We start from the raw sequence: 20,626 nt of genomic DNA, 5'->3' as shown, positions 1-20,626 counted from the left end.
CTGTGGCAAACCTTTTAGTGAAGTAAGAAATAGAAATGAAACATCTCATTTATGCTACTTAGTCATACAATAAATAGCTTTGAAACAAAAAGACAATCGTTATTTTTGATTTTAATAAAAATCATAGTGTTTACATTCTTGCTCATTTTCCAGATACCTGTTATCCCTGTTTTTCAATCTTGTGACAAAAAAAAACTGGATAATGATACTAAAACTTTCATCGGCTTATTAAAAATATAAAAACAAATGTGTATATTGAGCACTTTGAAAAATGTCAAGTACACAAACATATAATCATTTATACAATGCTGCAATAAAATTCTGGAATTGAGAAGAGATTTATTCTATAGTCAACAAGGAATAAATTATTTTATTTATTTATTTATTTATTTATTTATTGACAGGGAAATTTTTTTGTAGTTTGGGCAAGTGTTGAGTTGTAGGCTTATTTTAAGGGCTTTTACAACCCAGAAGACAGATCCTTGGGGGTGGTAATTTTATTGAACTCCAGCTTGGGAAAATGGAGTGGAGACCACTGTGCTTCACAGAAAAGCAGTCCCCACATTCCTAGGAAGCCACAGATGCGGGGTTTTTCAAGGGCTATGAGTAGAAAACTTCTACTTTTAATGCCTTTTGTTCTCCCACAGAGAGATTTGTTCCTCTTCTTCTTCAGTCTGGCAGGGACATCCTGCAGTCCTATTAACATACTAATAGGTAAAGGAAAGCTTTCTGCTGGAAGTTAGGGCCTAAGGGAATAAACTATTTTAAAACAAACAAAAGTAATAAATGGTGCACTTAGCAAATTTTTGGAGAACCTGTTAAACAACAACAGCTCCCATGGACAGGTGTCTATCACTAAGGGTGTGCACCTGATGAGAAATTCCAGTCTATATACTGGAATAACATGTAGTAAAAAGATTTAAACAGTAAATCAAGATGTGGTCTTTGTGACTTCCACCATAGGCGTACCCTTGCCAGAACTAGAAGGTGCAGATAGTAATGGTGATGCCTATCAGCCTCACCTTCAGATGCATTCAAAATAATTCTAAATCCAGGTGCTCCTCTATGATAAAGTGACTATCCAGATGGGGTTGTGTTTATATCTTTGATGAGTACCTAGACCTCACATTAGTTAAAACAGAAAAAAATTCTCTCTAAAAGATAAAAAAAATGGAAAGGGTCATGCAAAAATGTGATAACATTACTATTTTCCAAACTATTTTCTACTAAAAATGGTGCAGGACAGGGTAAGTTAAGAAGGCAATCTACTTTTTTTTTCTTTAAAGGAGTCTTTTCCTGAAATCACTATTTGAAGAATTTATTCTTACTATTTTCTTATTTATGCTATTATCCAGTGACAATAAATGCTATGAGATTGTTTTTGTTACAAAAAGAAATGAATCAAATAATTAATGTTGTAGCATTTCAATTGTATTTTAATAAATAAAGACAGTCTGAAGATCTGAAAACAAAACAGTCCTTCTGGTCAGCCTTATAGATCAGGTAATAATAACACACACCTTTAATCTCAGTAGCCACAATGACACACACCTTTAATCCCAGTAAACACACTATAGCCATAGAAACCATGCAGTGCATGCCTTTTATCAAGGTGGTGTACAACTTTAATCCAAGCTCTAGAGGGATTATATAATGGGAGGAAACAGCTCTCAACACACAGTCTCATTCTAAGATTCCTAGAGAAAGGATGATCATTTCATTATGAGGTCAGGTAAGAGCCAGTGGCTTACTGTTTTGCTTCTCAAATCTTCAGATTAAACCTTAATTTCTGACCATGAGCTTTTATTAGGGTAGAGAGGGTATTAGGAAAACAAGGATCTCTAAATCATTGGGGCACAGCTCATGTGAACTCACAGAGAATACATCAGCAAGCACAGGGCCTACACAGGTCTGCCCAGGTCCATCTTTTATATATTATAGCTTTCTGTTCAGTACTTTTATGGGACTCTTGAGAGTACTGTGGTGGAACTCTGATTCTTGTATCTTCTCTTGGGATGTTTTCCCCTGTGTTGTATGTTGTATTGTCCTGTCCAACTGCAACATGATGTTTTTTGTTTTATTTCATTAAATTTTATTTTGTTATATTTTGTCATTTTCTCTTAGAAGCCTGTTCTTTTGTAAAGAGAGACAGAAAGGTAGTGAGTTCATATTGAAGGGGAAACAGGAAGGAACTCATAGCAATACAGGGAGGGCAAATTGTAATTAGGATATATTGTATTAGGAAAGAATATATTTTCAATAAAGGTGTTCAAAATAAAATCTTTCTCAGTCAACATAAAATCTATAATTTATCTCTCTCTCAGTGGTCATTATCCAGTAGCTCTTGCCTAAACGTGGGTGCCTTTTACACATTAGTGTGTCTGTGGGTGGCATCATAGTTCAATTTTGCCTTAAGAAGACATATTGTACCATATACATTGTTTCTCTGTCATTTATAGGAGACACGATCTTGAAGGAGATTTTCTGGTTTTATGGCTCTTACAGTCTTCGCACCCCCTCTCCTGTGATGCTACAAGCCTTAGCAATGGAGGCTGCGTAGTATGTCTATTGGGGATTGGGGCCTTGTGATTGGTTGATCTTTGCCTCCTGAGCAGTTTTAGCTTTCTGTAGTGATATCTGTCTGTTGACAACAGATGATTTTTTTTTCATGAGGGATGAAAGTAACACTAGTCTATAGGTATAAAAGTAAACTACATTTAGAATGCAATTTAAAGTACACCTTTCCCCCAGAAATTAGTAATGGTAGATTCCCTCTGAGATACAAGATCTTGTGAGCTCTGAGTAAATGGCTGTTTCCATTCCCAGGCATGAAGTCCCTCCTGTTGAGAAATTGTTAAGTCTAATTAGACAACTGTTGATTATTGCTAGAATATAAGTGCCACTACTATTCCTTTAGGGATATCTTGAGATAGTGGTCATTGAGGTAGTACATAGTTTTTTACAGCTCGGTAGAAGAATTGATTGTTTGCTTTCTTCCCTTGGCAAGTTGCACAGCAACTTCCAGCATTATGAAAGTCCTCAGAAAGGAGGCAAACAGGTCAGATCCAGCTCGAATCCTCCATGTCCTATGTTCAAAGTGTGTTGTATCTTCAGCAGTAGGAAGGCACTGTCAATTTACTGGTAGCAAACAAGGGCAACACTAATAGTCTTATTTGGGGGTAGGGAGATTCTTATACACCCATCTCCATACTACTTAAAAAATCACCATAATTATAATTTATTCTATAAATGTTCTGTGGGTTAAAAGTCTAGGTTAAGTAACTGGCTGTGTTACATAAGATCACAGAAGCCTTAAATTAAAGCAAGTCGAAGAATCAAAGCCCAGCGCCATTGTCCTTGGCTTCTCAGTCATCCCCCACCGTCGGCCACATTCAGAGTGTCCGGTTTGGTCGCATGTTCCATCAGTCCCATTCCAACTGGAGTTGGTGATCTCCCGTTAGTTCTGTCCCACCGTTTCCATGGGTGAACGCACCCCTCACGGTCCTGACTTTCTTTCTCATGTTCTCTCTCCTTCTGCTCCTCATCAGGACCTTGGGAGCTCAGTCTGGTGCTCCAATGTGGGGCTCAGTAATTTTCTTCATCTATCGCCAGGTGGAGGTTCTATGGATGGGCTCTGTGGGAGCCTTCTCAGCTTGGTTGATCACCTTCCTGGACCTGGGGGGAGTTGGGAGGACCTTGGTCTTAAGATAGAGTAGGGAAACCTGATGGCTCCTTGGCCTGGAGAGGGAGGGAGGGGGGGTATGGGTGGAGGGGAGGGGAGGGAAGGGGGAGGAGGAGGGGAGGAGATGGAAATTTTTAAATATAAAAAAATAAACCATGAAAAAAAAATTAAAGTAAGTCCTGATATCACAAAAGCCTATGTTCCTTTCTAAGCTTCTGTGATCCCAGGTATAATGTTTTGCCCTTCTACTCAATTCTCATGGCTTCATTTTCAAAGGCAGCAGTAAAAACACTGCTTTACAAAGTTCACCTGATTAATCATACTGAGAATATTATTCTTCTAGACTAAATAAAGAGATAGATTATATAAACTTCTCTTGATATCTATGACATGTGATATTCATTCACAGTTTGATCCAAACTAAAATAAAAATATACAAATAGGTTGTACACCTAGAGATTTTGTCACAAGTATATTTTATTAACTAGATCTGAAATAAGCTTCTTTAGTTGATAAAAATTTTCCATTTCAGAATTTAAAAGCTCAAGAAATGTCTCTTGTGAATGATCCAGCTGACTAAGATCTGGCTATGTATACTGTAGCAATCATCTAGCCCATTTATTTTTTGTTCACAAGTATGAGTGAGAACTGTTAAAGGAAAGCCCTGCCATTTCCCCTTTATCTCCTCATCCATCAAAAATCCTAAAGGTTTGTCAGAGCTTTCCTATATTTTCCTATATTTTCTAGTTGACTTATTAGTCAACACTGTTGCTATTTCATAGTTAATAAATTTGATTAATAGTAACCCAATTAGCTGGCTTTAGTAAGTTTATCTGTGTGTACATTCGGACACAAATTATAGGCTAAAAATTCTAACTCCGATGTTGTGTATAATTTTTAATCTTCCAGCTGGCCATTTATGGATCACATTTTCAACATTTTCATTCAGCTTTATGATACCGTACAGCTGTCACTTTATTACAGCTCTATAAATATCATTTGAAACCCAAGTTGAAAGAACAAATAAAGTTAAAATTACTTACGGTAGATGCTTTGGATGTTCTTAAGGGAGCCTAGACTTTAAACTTGACAATATTTCACTCAATTGCAGTTTCCTCTTACTGTCCTAGATTCATTTTTGTTTGGTTGCTTTTTTCATTTTCATTACAAAAACTTTTAAAAATGGTAGAAATTTGTGGGATAAATGTAGCAAAATTAATGTAATAAGAGAAATTAATATACATTTTTATATTTATTTTTTCATCTTTCTAATGTTCTACAGTAAAGTATTATTTAGTGATGTCACTGTTTACATAAAGCTAAAGCAGTCATTATGCTTGAAAGATAATTTATGTAAATATAATATCTATAAAAGAAGATAATATTTGTGAGACAAAATGAATGGAAGACAGCATGGCGAATAGAATAATATCAACAGATAAGGAAGCAAAAGCTCAAGTAAAACTGCTTTCAAAGATCAGTGACTCAAAGACAAAAATGTGTATTTCATTGCTGATGGGATGAGATAGAATGGTATAGACAAAAGGTTATTATAACCAGTGTGCTTTCCAGAATGCAAATGGAAATGAGGAAACCCAGAAGTTATTGTAGAAAATAATATCTAGTATAATAGAGTCTTAAGTTAATTATAGTAGATTCTAAAGACATATAAAATTTCCTAACTGTTTCATTATATCTGAGTTATTCTTGGAGAAATAAAGTGTGCGCGCGCGCACACACACACACACACACACACACACACACATATATGTGTATATATACAGTTTCTAATGTTCATTTTCAAAGAATATCATGATTCAGTAATGCTTATTTTTCTAATTCAGAAGAAAATTACACGATTACTGCAGCAATTTCAGCAATAATCAGGGTCTTACTGGTCCCTCTAGCTTAGTGATTTACACAGGGCAGACAGAAATCCATTACTGAAAATAGATAATTGCAGGGACTAAGAAAACAAAGTGTAAATTCTTCTTTATTAGACAGACATTGACATGATCTTTGAAAGTGCAAAATGAAGATGTGATAGGATTATATGTTTTAGGAAATATGTTTAAGTACCGTGCGATATTTCTAGTATCTTAAATGATATAGTTATTTCTTTTCATGTTGAGTTTTACATGTTAAATTCCCATTCTTTCCTGTAAAATATCCTTTAAGGCTCCTGTAAGATGAGAGGAGAACCAGCAGCAAAACCCCTCACATTCTAACAGACTCTATGTGCTGGAATCAAATAGACATCCCTGAGTGTTATCAACATAAACAGAGAGCCTTTCATGTGAAATAAATTAACTGGAGAAAATAATGGGTACCATCTCAAAGGAATCTGTCTGTGTAATTAATAAGTGTGATTTCATTCCAGCATAGTTTGCCATTTTGGATGACTAGAAGTAAATGAAATGATATTTTAAGGTCAGTCTTTAAAAATGTTAACCATAATTATTTCATTTCAGAATATATTCACATTTGAAAAATACATAGCACATTTAATTAGATTCAAACTATCTTTTTCAAACCATTACTACTTGAATGCAATAGAAATTATAGCAATTTAGCAAGCATTTTCAACCTCCTAAAAAGGAGTAATACATTTCTCTTCATTATACTTAGCCAGTTTCTTCTCTTAATTTTGTATTTTTCCTTAGGCTTCATTCTTGCCCTTGGTTCCAGTGTTTTACTTCTTATACATGCTTTGAAATAATTCTACAAATTTCCAAACATCTGAAATAGAATCGACTCAAGCTATATATCAGGGCCATGTCTGGAAAATCATCTTTATAGGACTCTTCTCACTAATTTCCATGTCTTTAATTACACTAATATGTTTAGAGAAATCTTATAAAATAAAATTGTACTCTTTAAAATAAATGCTCAAATCTTATCAAACTATTAATCTGTTTGAAGAGTGTAAATTTCTGTATTAAAGTTACCCAATTGAAGCTGGATATTAAATGACAGTAAAAATAATGAATGGTTAGAAAGTATATACAAAGTAAAATCTACCCATACTCAAAATTCCATAAAGATAAAACTTACAAACAAAATTAATATTATATCCATGGAACTTGTAGATGTAACAATCAAACGAGTTCAAGGAATTTCTCTGGCCTTGTGTTTTCCTGCAAAACATTAAAGAGTGTTTTCTAACTGGAGAACATATACCCCCGAGCCTACTTGAAGAAATTATCCAAGATTTTTAGGCACTCAGTATTTTTAAAGCAATCAGTACCCATATCATTAACTTTTGTATGAACTCTTTCTATAATTGATCTAGCTGATATTGTGTCTTTGAGGCATACTGTGAAATTGTCTTTTCCATTTTTCTTTCTCTGCTTCCTTCCTACTTTGCAGAACAAAGGCATGACCCTAAGCAATTGGAAGCCAGGAGTCATGGATCTCTCCAGAATGGAGAGGACTCTATAGGCCATAAGGAGAGGATTCTAAGAATTTTTTTCTGGATAGAGTCCCTAAGGACTCGATTAATGCGTAATGATTTGGACAGAGACAAGTGGCCAGGTTGAAAACCCAGCACATCTTGCTAAATCATCTTTCTTTCCTTTCTCTTAATCAACCCCTGTTAAAAGAAATCAGATGCAGAGTCAGTGTTCTCTAAGGATGAGCCCACAGATAGGTATCCAAACTCCATTGGTTAGTCCTAAACACACATACATAAATAGTAAAAGGACTTAGTAGGTTATGTAGTAGGTTATATAACAATAACAAAGAAGATGTAATAAATTTAAGGAAGACTGAATGCTATGTGAGAGAGTTGGAGTTAAGAGTTGGAGGGTTCAAAATTGATGAGAATACTGTACTCATACATAAAAGTCCCATAAAATAAAATACAATATAGAATAAAAAAGAAGCTAGAAGTTATGCCTAAAGCTTTTTGCTATAATCATACTAACTGGACTCTAGAATATAAAATATGTTAAAAACTTTAAAACCTACAATAACTTGATCACCATCATGAGTAATGTAATAGGTGATAATAAAATATTATCTGACATATATAGATTCACAAAAATAACAACAAAGCAAAACAAAAAATTTCTAAAACTATCCCAAAAGAATGTACTGGACTAAACTAGAAGCTTAGAAAATAGAAAAAACTAAGTTTTAAGACCATTAAAAATAAAATATTAATATGGAATGCTGCAATATAATATATTTTCAAAAGTAATAAATTTAATTTAATAAACATTTTTACCTTTGGATGTGATATCCTTCAATTTTCTTATTAAGAAGTATTTCAAATGTATACAATTTTTCACTTTCTACATTATAAGTACATTTCTTCTTGCTTTCTTCCCTTCAAACCATCTATTATAATGTTCTCTGTTCTTCAAATTTAGGTCTTCCTTTTCCACTAAACTGTTATTGCATGTGAATATGTAAATGTATACACATATTTACATTCCTGAATAAAATCTGTTCAGTCCATTTCCTTGCAGATATATTTTCATGACTGACAGTTTGTCATTGGACAGCCAGTTGGTGTGCTCTTCCCTAGTAAAGAACACCTGTCCTATTCCTAGCTTTCCTCAGTTGCCTCTAGTTCCTCTGGTGGAGATATGCCCTTATGGACTTTTCCCCCTTCCAGTTTGTCAGGCATTTGCATGATCCTTTTCAGCTCACATTTAGAGTCATGTTAGTGAGACTTCATGCGTGGAGCTTCTTTTTTTTTTTTCTTTCTCATGGTTTATTTTTTTTATATTTAAAAATTTCCATCTCGGGGGACCTGACAGTCTGCAGGAGGATCCATCGTTCTTTGGGGTGAGTGAGGAGTGAGTGCCCGAACCGCGGCAGCTGCCCGGAGAGGGACCACCGACTCTCCACAACTCCCCCTGCCACCAGCACACTTCCTGCTCTTCCTGCAGGGGTTATTCTCCCCGGATACCGCCTCTCTCTCCCTGTCCCTTCCCAGCTTGCACCCAGAATCCTCCCCCCCTCCCCCTTCCTCATCCTCCCATCTTTGGGGCCACAAAATCCCACAGCTCAGCCTGTTTGGGCCCTGGGGACCTGGAATTGAGTGCACCCAGGCCGGTGGGAGGTCCCTTCCTTCATTTGACTGCCCGGAGCAAGGTAGGCCTTTGTCTGAGAGCTGCTTGGCCTGCAAGGGGACCTGACAGTCTGCAGGAGGATCCATCATTCTCTGGGGTGAGTGAGGAGTGAGTGCCCGAACCGCGGCAGCTGCCCGGAGCGGGACCACCGACTCTCCACAACTCCCCCTGCCACCAGCACACTTCCTGCTCTTCCTGCAGGGGTTATTCTCCCCGGATACTGCCTCTCTCTTCCTGTCCCTTCCCAGCTTGCACCCAGAATCCTCCCCCCCTCCCCCTGCCTCATCCTCCCGTCTTTGGGGCCACAAAATCCCACAGCTCAGCCTGTTTGGGCTCTGGGGACCTGGAATTGAGTGCACCCAGGCCGGTGGGAGGTCCCCTCCTTCATTTGACTGCCCGGAGCAAGGTAGGCCTTTGTATGAGAGCTGCTTAGCCTGCAAGGGGACCTGACAGTCTGCAGGAGGATCCATCGTTCTTTGGGGTGAGTGAGGAGTGAGTGCCCGAACCGCGGCAGCTGCCCGGAGAGGGACCACCGACTCTCCACAACTCCCCCTGCCACCAGCACACTTCCTGCTCTTCCTGCAGGGGTTATTCTCCCCGGATACTGCCTCTCTCTTCCTGTCCCTTCCCAGCTTGCACCCAGAATCCTCCCCCCCTCCCCCTGCCTCATCCTCCCGTCTTTGGGGCCACAAAATCCCACAGCTCAGCCTGTTTGGGCTCTGGGGACCTGGAATTGAGTGCACCCAGGCCGGTGGGAGGAACCCTCCTTCATTTCACTGCCCGGACCAAGGTAGGCCTTTGTCTGAGAGCTGCTTGGCCTGCAAGGGGACCTGACAGTCTGCAGGAGGATCCATCGTTCTTTGGGGAAGAGATGGGCAGGCGCCAATGCAGGAGCTCCTCCAACAACATGAAAGGCAACATGACATCACCACAAGCCAGACATCCCGAAACAACAAGAATTGAACACCCTACCCCAGAAGATATAGAAGAAACCGACATTAAACAGTACTTTATGAAAATAATAGAGGACCTTAAACAGGAGGTAAAAAACTGCCATAAAGAAATGGAGATGACAAACAAAAAGGTAGATGAAATAAATAAATCTCTCAAAGATACCCAAGAAAAACAAGAAAAACAAGAAAAAGCAATCAAACAGGTAAGGGAAACAGTACAAGACCTGATAAATGAAATGGAGGTATTGAAGAAAACACAATCTGAGGGACAACTGGAAATGGAAACTCTGAGTAAACGAACAGAAACTTCAGAGACAAGTATTTCCAACCGAATACAAGAGATGGAAGAAAGAATCTCGGACTCTGAAGATACTATAGAGGAAATAAACTCACAGATTAAAGAACTAAACAAATCTAACAAATTCTTAACACAAAACATTCAGGAAATCTGGGACACCATGAAAAGACCAAACCTAAGAATAATTGGGGTAGAAGAAGGAGAAGAATTACAACTCAAAGGCCCAGAAAACATATTCAACAAAATTATAGAAGAAAACTTCCCCAACCTAAAGAAGGATGTTCCTATGAAGGTACAAGAAGCCTACAGAACACCAAATAGACTGGATCAAAAGAAAGCATCCCCACGCCATATAATAATCAAAACACAAAACATACAGAATAAAGAACAGATATTAAGAGCTGCAAAGGAAAAAGGTCAAGTAACATATAAAGGGAAACCTATCAGAATTACACCTGATTTCTCAATGGAAACCATGAAAGCCAGAAGAGCTTGGATAGATGTGCTACAGACACTTAGGGAACATGGATGCAAGCCTAGACTACTATACCCAGCAAAGCTTGCATTCACCATTGATGGAGAAAACAAGATATTCCAGGACAAAAACAGATTTAAACAATACGCAGCCACAAATCCAGCCTTGCAGAAAGTAATAGAAGGAAAATCACAAACCAAGGAGTCCAACAACGCCGACAATAACTCAAGCATCTAGCGACCCTTCACCAGCACAACTAGAAGAAGGGAAACACACAAACTCTACTACTAAAAATGACTGAAGTTAACAACCACTGGTCATTAATATCACTTAATATCAATGGACTCAATTCACCTATAAAAAGGCACAGGCTAAGAGACTGGATACGAAAACAGAATCCAACATTTTGCTGTTTACAAGAAACACACCTCAACCACAAAGACAGACACCTACTCAGAGTAAAGGGTTGGGAAAAGGTTTATCAAGCAAATGGCCCTAAGAAACAAGCGGGTGTGGCCATACTAATTTCCAACAAAGTTGACTTCAAACTAAAATCAATCAGAAGAGATGGAAAGGGACACTTTATACTCATAACAGGAAAAATCCATCAGAATGAAGTCTCAATCCTGAATATCTATGCCCCTAATATAAAAGCTCCCACTTATGTAAAAGAAACACTTCTAGAACTCAAGGCAGCCATCAAACCACACACACTAATAGTTGGAGACTTCAACACTCCTCTCTCACCAATGGACAGGTCAATCAGACAGAAACCTAACAGAGAATTGAAAGACTTAATGGAGGTAATGAACCAAATGGACTTAACAGACATCTATAGAACATTCCACCCAAATAGGAAAGAATATACCTTCTTCTCTGTGGCTCATGGAACCTTTTCGAAAATTAACCATATACTTGGTATCAAAGCAAACTTCCACAGTTACAAAAAAATATTAGTAACCACCTGTGTCTTATCGGATCACCATGGATTAAAATTAGAATTCAACAACAATGCTACCCCCAGAAGGCCCACAAACTCATGGAAACTGAACAGTCAACTACTGACCCACACCTGGGTCAAGGAAGAAATAAAGAAAGAAATTAAAGTCTTTCTTGAATTTAATGAAAACAAAGACACAACATACTCAAACCTATGGGACACAATGAAAGCAGTGCTAAGAGGAAAGTTCATAGCACTAAGTGCCCACTTAAAGAAAACGGAGAAAGCACTCATTGGTGACTTAACAGCACACCTGAAAGCTCTGGAAAAAAAAGAAGCAGACTCACCTAGGAGAAGTAGAAGACTGGAAATAATCAAACTGAGGGCAGAAATCAACAAAATAGAAACACAGAAAACAATCCAAAGAATCAATGAAACAAGAAGCTGGTTCTTGGAGAAAATCAACAAGATTGACAAACCCTTAGCCAAACTAATCAAACGGCAGAGGGAGAACACGCAAATTAACAAGATAAGAAATGAAAAGGGGGACATAACCACAGACACAGAGGAAATTCAGAAAATCATTAGATCTTACTACAAAAGCCTGTATGCCACAAAATTGGAAAATGTAAAAGAAATGGACAGTTTTTTAGATAAATACCATATACCAAAGTTAAACCAGGACCAGGTAAATGCTCTAAATAGTCCTGTTAGTCGCGAAGAATTAGAAACTGTTATCAGAAACCTCCCTACCAAAAAGAGCCCAGGACCAGATGGTTTCAATGCGGAATTCTACCAGAACTTCCAAGAAGACCTAATACCTATACTCCTTAAGGTATTTCATAATATAGAAACACAAGAGTCACTGCCAAATTCCTTCTATGAAGCTACAGTTACCCTGATACCTAAACCACACAAAGACTCAACCAAGAAAGAGAATTACAGGCCAATCTCACTCATGAACATTGACGCAAAAATTCTCAATAAAATACTGGCAAACCGAATCCAAGAACACATTAGAAAAATTATCCATTACGATCAAGTAGGCTTCATCCCAGAGATGCAGGGCTGGTTCAACATACGAAAATCTATTAATGTAATCCATCATATAAACAAACTGAAGGAAAAAAACCATATGGTCATCTCATTAGATGCTGAAAAAGCATTTGACAAAATTCAGCACCCTTTTATGATAAAGGTCTTGGAGAGATTAGGGATACAAGGGTCATTCCTAAATATAATAAAAGCTATTTACAGCAAGCCGACAGCTAACATTAAATTAAACGGAGAGAAACTCAAGGCTATCCCACTAAATTCAGGAACACGACAAGGCTGTCCACTCTCTCCTTATCTCTTCAATATAGTGCTTGAAGTTCTAGCAATAGCAATAAGACAACATAAGGGAATCAAGGGGATTCAATTTGGAAAGGAAGAAGTTAAACTTTCATTATTTGCAGATGATATGATAGTATACATAAGCGACCCCAAAAACTCCACCAAAGAACTCCTACAGCTGATAAACTCCTTCAGTAACGTGGCAGGATACAAGATCAACTCCAAAAAATCAGTCGCCCTCCTATACACAAAGGATAAGGAAGCAGAGAGGGAAATCAGAGAAGTATCACCTTTCACAATAGCCACAAGTAGCATAAGATATCTGGGAGTATCGCTAACCAAGGAAGTGAAGGATTTATTTGACAAGAACTTTAAGTCTTTGAAGAAAGAAATTGAAGAGGATACCAGAAAATGGAAGGATCTCCCCTGCTCGTGGATTGGGAGGATCAACATAGTAAAAATGGCAATTCTACCAAAAGCAATCTATAGATTCAATGCAATCCCAATCAAGGTCCCATTAAAATTCTTCACAGAGATTGAGAGGACAATAATCAACTTTATATGGAAAAACAAGAAACCCAGGATAGCCAAAAAATTCTTATACAATAAAGGTACTTCTGGAGGCATTACCATCCCTGACTTCAAACTCTATTACAAAGCTACAGTATTGAAAACGGCTTGGTATTGGCATAATAACAGAGAAGTTGACCAATGGAATCATATAGAAGACCCGGATCTTAAACCACAAACCTATGAACACCTGATTTTTGATAAAGGAGCCAAAAGTACACAATGGAAGAAAGAGGGCATCTTCAACAAATGGTGCTTGCATAACTGGATGTCAACCTGTAGAAGAATGAAAGTTGATCCATATCTATCACCATGCACAAAACTCAAGTCCAAATGGATTAAAGACCTCAATATTAATTTGAACACATTGAGCTTGATAGAGGAGAAAGTGGGAAGTACTCTACACCAAATGGGCACAGGGAACCGTTTCCTATGCATAACCCCAGCTGCACAAACTTTAAGGGCAACATTGAATAAATGGGACCTCCTGAAGTTGAGCAGCTTCTGTAAAGCAAAGGACATTGTCACTAAGACACAAAGGCAGCCTACTGACTGGGAAAAGATCTTCACCAACCCTGCAACTGACAAAGGTCTGATCTCTAAAATATATAAGGAACTCAAGAGACTAGACGGTAAAATGCCAATTAACCCAATTAAAAAATGGGGCGCTGAACTGAACAGAGAATTCTCAACAGAAGAAGTTCGAATGGCCAAAAGACACTTAAGGTCATGCTCAACCTCCCTAGCTATCAGGGAAATGCAAATCAAAACAACTTTGAGATATCATCTTATACCTGTCAGATTGGCTAAAATCCAAAACACCAATAATAACCTTTGCTGGAGAGGTTGTGGGGTAAGGGGCACACTCATCCATTGCTGGTGGGAATGCAAACTTTTGCAACCACTTTGGAAAGCAGTGTGGCGGTTTCTCAGGAAATTCGGGATCAACCTACCCCAGGACCCAGCAATTCCACTATTGGGAATCTACCCAAGAGATGCCCAATCATACAACAAAAGCATATGCTCATCTATGTTCATAGCAGCATTATTTGTAATAGCCAGATCCTGGAGACAGCCTAGATGCCCTACAGTGGAAGAATGGATGAAGAAACTGTGGAATATATACATGCTAGAATACTACTCAGCGGTAAAAAACAATGACATCTTGAATTTTGCAGGCAAATGGATGGAAATAGAAAACACTATTCTGAGTGAGGTAACCCAGACCCATAAAGATGAACATGGGATGTACTCACTCATATTCGGTTTCTAGCCATGATTAAAGGACATCGAGCGTATAAGTTTGGGATCCTTGAGAAGATAATAAGAAGGTGAACTCCCAAAAAAGAAATAGTAATCCTCCTGGATATTGGAAGTAGACACGATCGCCAGGCAAAATTGGGAACTTGAGGGTTGGGCAAGACTGGGCCAAGGGAAGATGGGGAGAGAAAAGTGTGAAGGGGAGAGCGGGGTGAGCTCGGAAGAATGGGGTGCTTGGGATATAGGAAGGGTGGATATGAGAGCAGGGAAGCATATATCATAATTTAAGGAGCTACCTGAGGGTTGTCAAGAGACTTGACCCTAGAGGGGTTCCCAGGTTTCCAGGGAGACGCCCCCAGTTAGTTCCTTGGGCAGCTGAGGAGAGGGAGCCTGAAAAGGCCAGTTCCTATAGCCATACTGATGAATTTCTTGCATATCACCATAGAACCTCCACCTGACGATAGATGAAGAAAATGACAGAGCCCCACCTTGGAGCACCGGACTGAGCTCCCAAGGTCCTGATGAGGAGCAGAAGGAGAGAGAACATGAGAAAGAAAGTCAGGACCCTGAGGGAACCTCCAGCTGGCGACAGATGGGGAAGATGACTGAGCCCCACATTGGAGCACTGGACTGAGCTCCCAAGGTCCCGATGAGGAGCAGAACGAGTGAGAACATGAGGGAGAAAGTCAGGAACGAGAGGGGTGCGTTCACTCATGGAAACATTGGGACAGAACTAATGGGAGATCACCAACTCCAGTTGGAATGGGACTGATGGATCATGCGACCAAACCCGTCTCTCTGAGTGTGGCCAACAGCGGGGGCTGACTGAGAAGCAAAGGACAATGGCTCTGGGCTCTGATTGTTCTTCATGGACGGGCTCTGTGGGAGCCTTCTCAGCTTGGTCGATCACCTTCCTGGACCTGGGGGGAGTTGGGAGGACCTTGGTCTTAGCATAGAGTGGGGAACCCTGATGGCTCCTTGGCCTTGAGAGGGAGGGAGGGGAGGTATGGGTGGAGGGGAGGGGAGGGAAGGGGGAGAAGGAGGGGAGAGAAGGGGGAGAAGGAGGGGAGGGAGGGGGGAGGAGGAGGGAAGGAGATGGAAATTTTTAAATATAAAAAAAAATAAAAAAAAATCGAAAAAAAAAAATTTCCATCTCCTTCCCTCCTCCTCCCCCCTCCCTCCCCTCCTCCTCCCCCTTCCCTCCCCTCCTTCTCCCCCTTCCCTCCCCTCCCCTCTACCCATACTTCCCCTCCCTCCCTCTCCAGGCCAAGGAGCCATCAGGGTTCCCCACTCTATGCTAAGACCAAGGTCCTCCCAGCTCCCCCCAGGTCCAGGAAGGTGATCGACCAAGCTGAGAAGGCTCCCACAGAGCCCGTCCATGCAGAAAAATCAGAGCCCAGAGCCATTGTCCTTTGCTTCTCAGTCAGCCCCCGCTGTTGGCCACATTCAGAGAGACGGGTTTGGTCGCATGATCCATCAGTCCCATTCCAACTGGAGTTGGTGATCTCCCATTAGTTCTGTCCCACCGTCTCCATGAGAGAACGCACTCCTCTCGTTCCTGACTTTCTCCCTCATGTTCTCGCTCCTTCTGCTCCTCATCAGGACCTTGGGAGCTCAGTCCAGTGCTCCAATGTGGGGCTCAGTCATCTTCCCCATCTGTCGCCTGATGGAGGTTCCCTCACGGTCCTGACTTTCTTTCTCATGTTCTCTCTCCTTCTGCTCCTCATCAGGACCTTGGGAGCTCATTCCGGTGCTCCAATGTGGGGCTCTGTCATTTTCTTCATCTATCGTCAGGTGGAGGTTCTATGGTGATATGCAAGAAATTCATCAGTATGGCTATAGGAACTGGCCTTTTCAGGCTCCCTCTCCTCAGCTGCCCAAGGAACTAACTGGGGGCGTCTCCCTGGAAACCTGGGAACCCCTCTAGGGTCAAGTCTCTTGACAACCCTCAGGTAGCTCCTTAAATTAAGATATATGCTTCCCTGCTCCCATATCCACCCTTCCTGTATCCCAAGCACCCCATTCTTCCGAGCTCCCCCCGTTCTCCCCTTCACACTTTTCTCTCCCCATCTTCCCTTGGCCCAGTCTTGCCCAACCCTCAAGTTCCCAATTTTGACTGGCGATCGTGTCTACTTCCAATATCCATGAGGATTACTATATCTTTTTTTGGGAGTTTACCTTCTTATTATCTTCTCAAGGATCCCAAATTTATAGGCTCGATGTTCTTTAATTATGGCTAGAAACCGATTATGAGTGAGTACATCCCATGTTCATCTTTTTGGGTCTGGGTTACCTCACTCAGAATAGTGTTTTCTCTTTCCATCCATTTGCCTGCAAAATTCAAGATGTCATTGTTTTTTACCGCTGAGTAGTATTCTAGCATGTATATATTCCACAGTTTCTTCATCCATTCTTCCACTGAAGGGCATCTAGGTTGTTTCCAGGATCTGGCTATTACAGATAATGCTGCTATGAACATAGATGAGCATATGCTTTTGTTGTATGATTGGGCATCTCTTGGGTAGATTCCCAATAGTGGAATTGTTGGGTCCTGGGGTAGGTTGATCCCGAATTTCCTGAGAAACCGCCACACTGCTTTCCAAAGTGGTTGCACAAGTTTGCATTCCCACCAGCAATGGATGAGTGTACCCCTTACCCCACAACCTCTCCAGCAAAGGTTATTATTGGTGTTTTGGATTTTAGCCAATCTGACAGTGCGTGGAGCTTCTTAAGTCACTAGGATATGTAATCTTAAGATCAAGTTCGCTTATCCTCTGTCTCCTCCCACCTTGGGCGCTGAGCCTTAGGTTCTGGAGTGTTTTGTAGATGTATTTATTGGGACTGAGCTCTATACCTCTGGATATTTTAAGGTATTTTAATGTTATAACTTTACTTTAGAAAAATATGTTACTTGATTTGAATATTTTCCAATATTATGGCCTATTAATTCAAGGAGAAATGGAGAAACAGCATGCTGTAGGTGATTAGGACTCCTCATCCAAACTGGAGCTGGTAAGGCATGTTATTACCTTTCTTTGTGTGTGTGGTTAAATCTCCCAGGACAGAGATTTAAACTTGCTTTTTCCATTCTCTACATTGTCTGTTTATATTTTGATAATCTGCATCTAATAATTTATGCCTTACTGTTGACAGTATTGATTGACATGTTTTTCTACATAGATGCTATGTTAATTGAATTAAGTGGAGCCAGGCAGTGGCGGTGTATGCCTTTAATCTCAGCACTTAGAGGGCATCTTTTCTGAAAATGGAAGGTTGGTTACAAAATCATATTCTCTAGCTTTCTATGTCATTCTTTATTTGTGTATGAATATGTATTTCAGTGTTTCTTTGTAATTTTAATTAGTTGATTAACTTATTAATGCTTGGAAAGCATGTGAAAATTAGCAGATACTAAGGGGAGTCTGTTTTCTCCATCCACAATATAATTTCTGGGTATTTGAACCATGTCATCCAACTTCTGTCTAGCATTTTCTTACTATGAGCTCTTTCATCCTGCTGGGAATGGTGATACATACTTTATCCCTCTACATGGCTGGAATAAGTAAATTTGTTTTGCACTTACAGGAAATTATATTCAAGACATAGCCAAAAGTCTTCTGAGAGATTTTACACTTGAAACTTTTAAAAATTATTAGAAATTTTAAAGATTATGGTGGGCTTTTTACTGATTTTATTGAGCTATACATTTTTCTCTGCTCCCCTACCTTCCTCTCTTTTCCTCTTCTGCCAGGTTCTCTGGCAGAAAGAGCAGGGGCAGAGCTGGACCCATAGGACTCTCCCTGGGGCTGTGAAGGATGTTGAGTGTTGAACAACCCAGCCCTTCTCCTGGCCACTGGAGAGTAACACACCCATTGAATCTTATTGAGCAGGATCTCATTTAATTGCATCAGGCAGGAACTTATATAGGCTGAAGTAGGTGGTGCGAATTCTGGGATGGGTCGAGGCAGAGCAAGGAACAAGGGCCAATAATATTCTGCCATGTTAGCAGTGGGTGAGCATAGGCAGGCCTAGATCAGGTAGCCAGAGACAGGTCTCCAAACTCGAACTAGGCTCAGGAGGTTATACTAGGCCTAACTCCAACTCAAGTTAGGCCTAGGAAGTTACACTGGGCCTCATGCCTGGGTCTCATGAAGCCCAACACCCTTCAGCCCTCACCCATAGTATCCATGCTCCCAATTTAATCAGAAAATCTTGTCTTTTTATACTTCCCTTGTCGATTAGATCCATGTATGTGCTTATTGTTGTCTAGGTTCTCTGGGATGGTCATTTGTAGCATGATTTTCTTTGCTTTATGTCTAGAAACCACTTATAATTGATTACATATGATATTTGTGTTTCTGGGTCTATATTATCTCAGGCAATGTGATGTTTTCTTGCTCCATTAATTTACCTGCAAATTTCAAGATGTTTTCTTGCTCCATTAATTTACCTGCAAATTTCAAGATTTTTTTCTGCTATGTAGTACTCCATTTTGTAAAAGTACCACATTTTTCTTATCCATTGTTCAGTGAAGGGGCATGTAGGTTGTTTTCATGTTCTGGCTATGACAAACAATGCTTCCATGAACATAATAGAGCACATGTCTTTGTGATATGATTGAGCATCCTTTGGGTATATATACAAAAGTGATATTGCTGGGTCTTCAGGAAGGTTATTTCCTAATTTTCTGAGAAAATGCTGTACTGATATTCAAAGGGGTTATACCTTGCACTCCCACCAAAAATGCAGGAGTGTTTCCCCTACCATACATCCACTCTGGCATAAGTTGTCATCAGTGTATTTGATCTTAGCCATACTTACATTTGTAAAATGAAATCTCAGAGTTGTTTTGATATGCATTTCTCTGATGGCAAAGGATGTTGAACATTCCCTTAAGTATATTTCAGACATTTGAGATTTTCCTGTTGAAAGTTCTTTGTTTAAGACTATAATCCATTTTTTATTTGATTATTTGTTCTTTTGATGGCCAATTTCTTGAGTTCTTTGTATATTTTAGAGATCAGTCCTCTGTCTGATATGGGGTTGGTGAAGATCTTTTCCCATTCTGTAGGCTGTTCTTTTGTCTTGTTGACTATATCCTTTGTTTTACAGAAGCTTTTCAGTTTAGAAGGTCACATTTATTAATTGTTTCTCTCACTGTCTGTTCTACTGGGGTTATGTTTAGAAAATGGCCTATTGTGTCAATGCATTGAAGTGTTCTTTCCATTTTCTCTTTTATGAGGTTAGTGTGGATGGTTTTTGTTGACATCTTTGATCCATTTAGACTTGAGTTTTGTGCATAGTGATAAATATGGATCTATTTTCATTCTTCTACATGTTGATATACAGTTATGCCAGCACCATCTGTTAATATTGCTTTCTTTTTTCAATTTTATGTTTTTTGATTCTTTGTCAAAATTCAGGTGTTCATGGATGTGTAGTTTAATATCTTGGTATTTGACTCAGATCTATTGGTCCTCCTACCTGTTTTGTTTTGTTTTTTTTTTTTTTTTTTTTGGTTTTTGGGTTTGTTTTTTTTGTTTGTTTGTTTGTTTTTTGTTTTTGCCAATACCAGGATATTTTTAGTACTGTAGATCTGTAGTAAGGTTTGAATTCAGGGAATGTGATACCTCCAGAAGTTCCTATATTTTACAGGATTATTTAGGCTAGCCTGGGTTTTTTTGCTTTTTTGTATGAAGTTGAGTAACATTCTAGCGAGGTTTGTAAAGAATTTTGCTAAGATTTTGATGGGCATTGCATTGTTTCTGTAGATTGACTTTGGTAAGATTGCCATTTTTACTATGTTAATTCTACCTACCCAAGAGCATGGGAGATCTTTCCACTTTCTTGCATCTCCTTCAATTTCTGTCCTCAAAGATTTAAGGGTCCTATCATACAAAACTTCCACTTGTTTGATTAGTGGTACTCTGAGATATTTTATGCTATTTGTGGCTATTGTGAAAGGTAATTTTCTCTGATTTCTTTCTCAGTCCATTTATTCTGTGTAAAAGAGGGCTACTGACATTTTTTAG

At 39.3% G+C, this 20,626-nt stretch overlaps 1 pseudogene; it reads left to right on the top strand.

Moving 5' to 3' along the window:
- Positions 1–1,232: 1,232 nt before the first annotated feature.
- Positions 1,233–20,626, top strand: part of LOC119826102 — a 35,088-nt pseudogene continuing 15,694 nt past the window's right edge.

This window comes from Arvicola amphibius, chromosome 11 (assembly GCF_903992535.2).
Source record: "Arvicola amphibius chromosome 11, mArvAmp1.2, whole genome shotgun sequence".
Taxonomy (NCBI): Eukaryota; Metazoa; Chordata; class Mammalia; order Rodentia; family Cricetidae; genus Arvicola; species Arvicola amphibius.
This window is presented reverse-complemented; position numbering and strand designations above follow the sequence as displayed.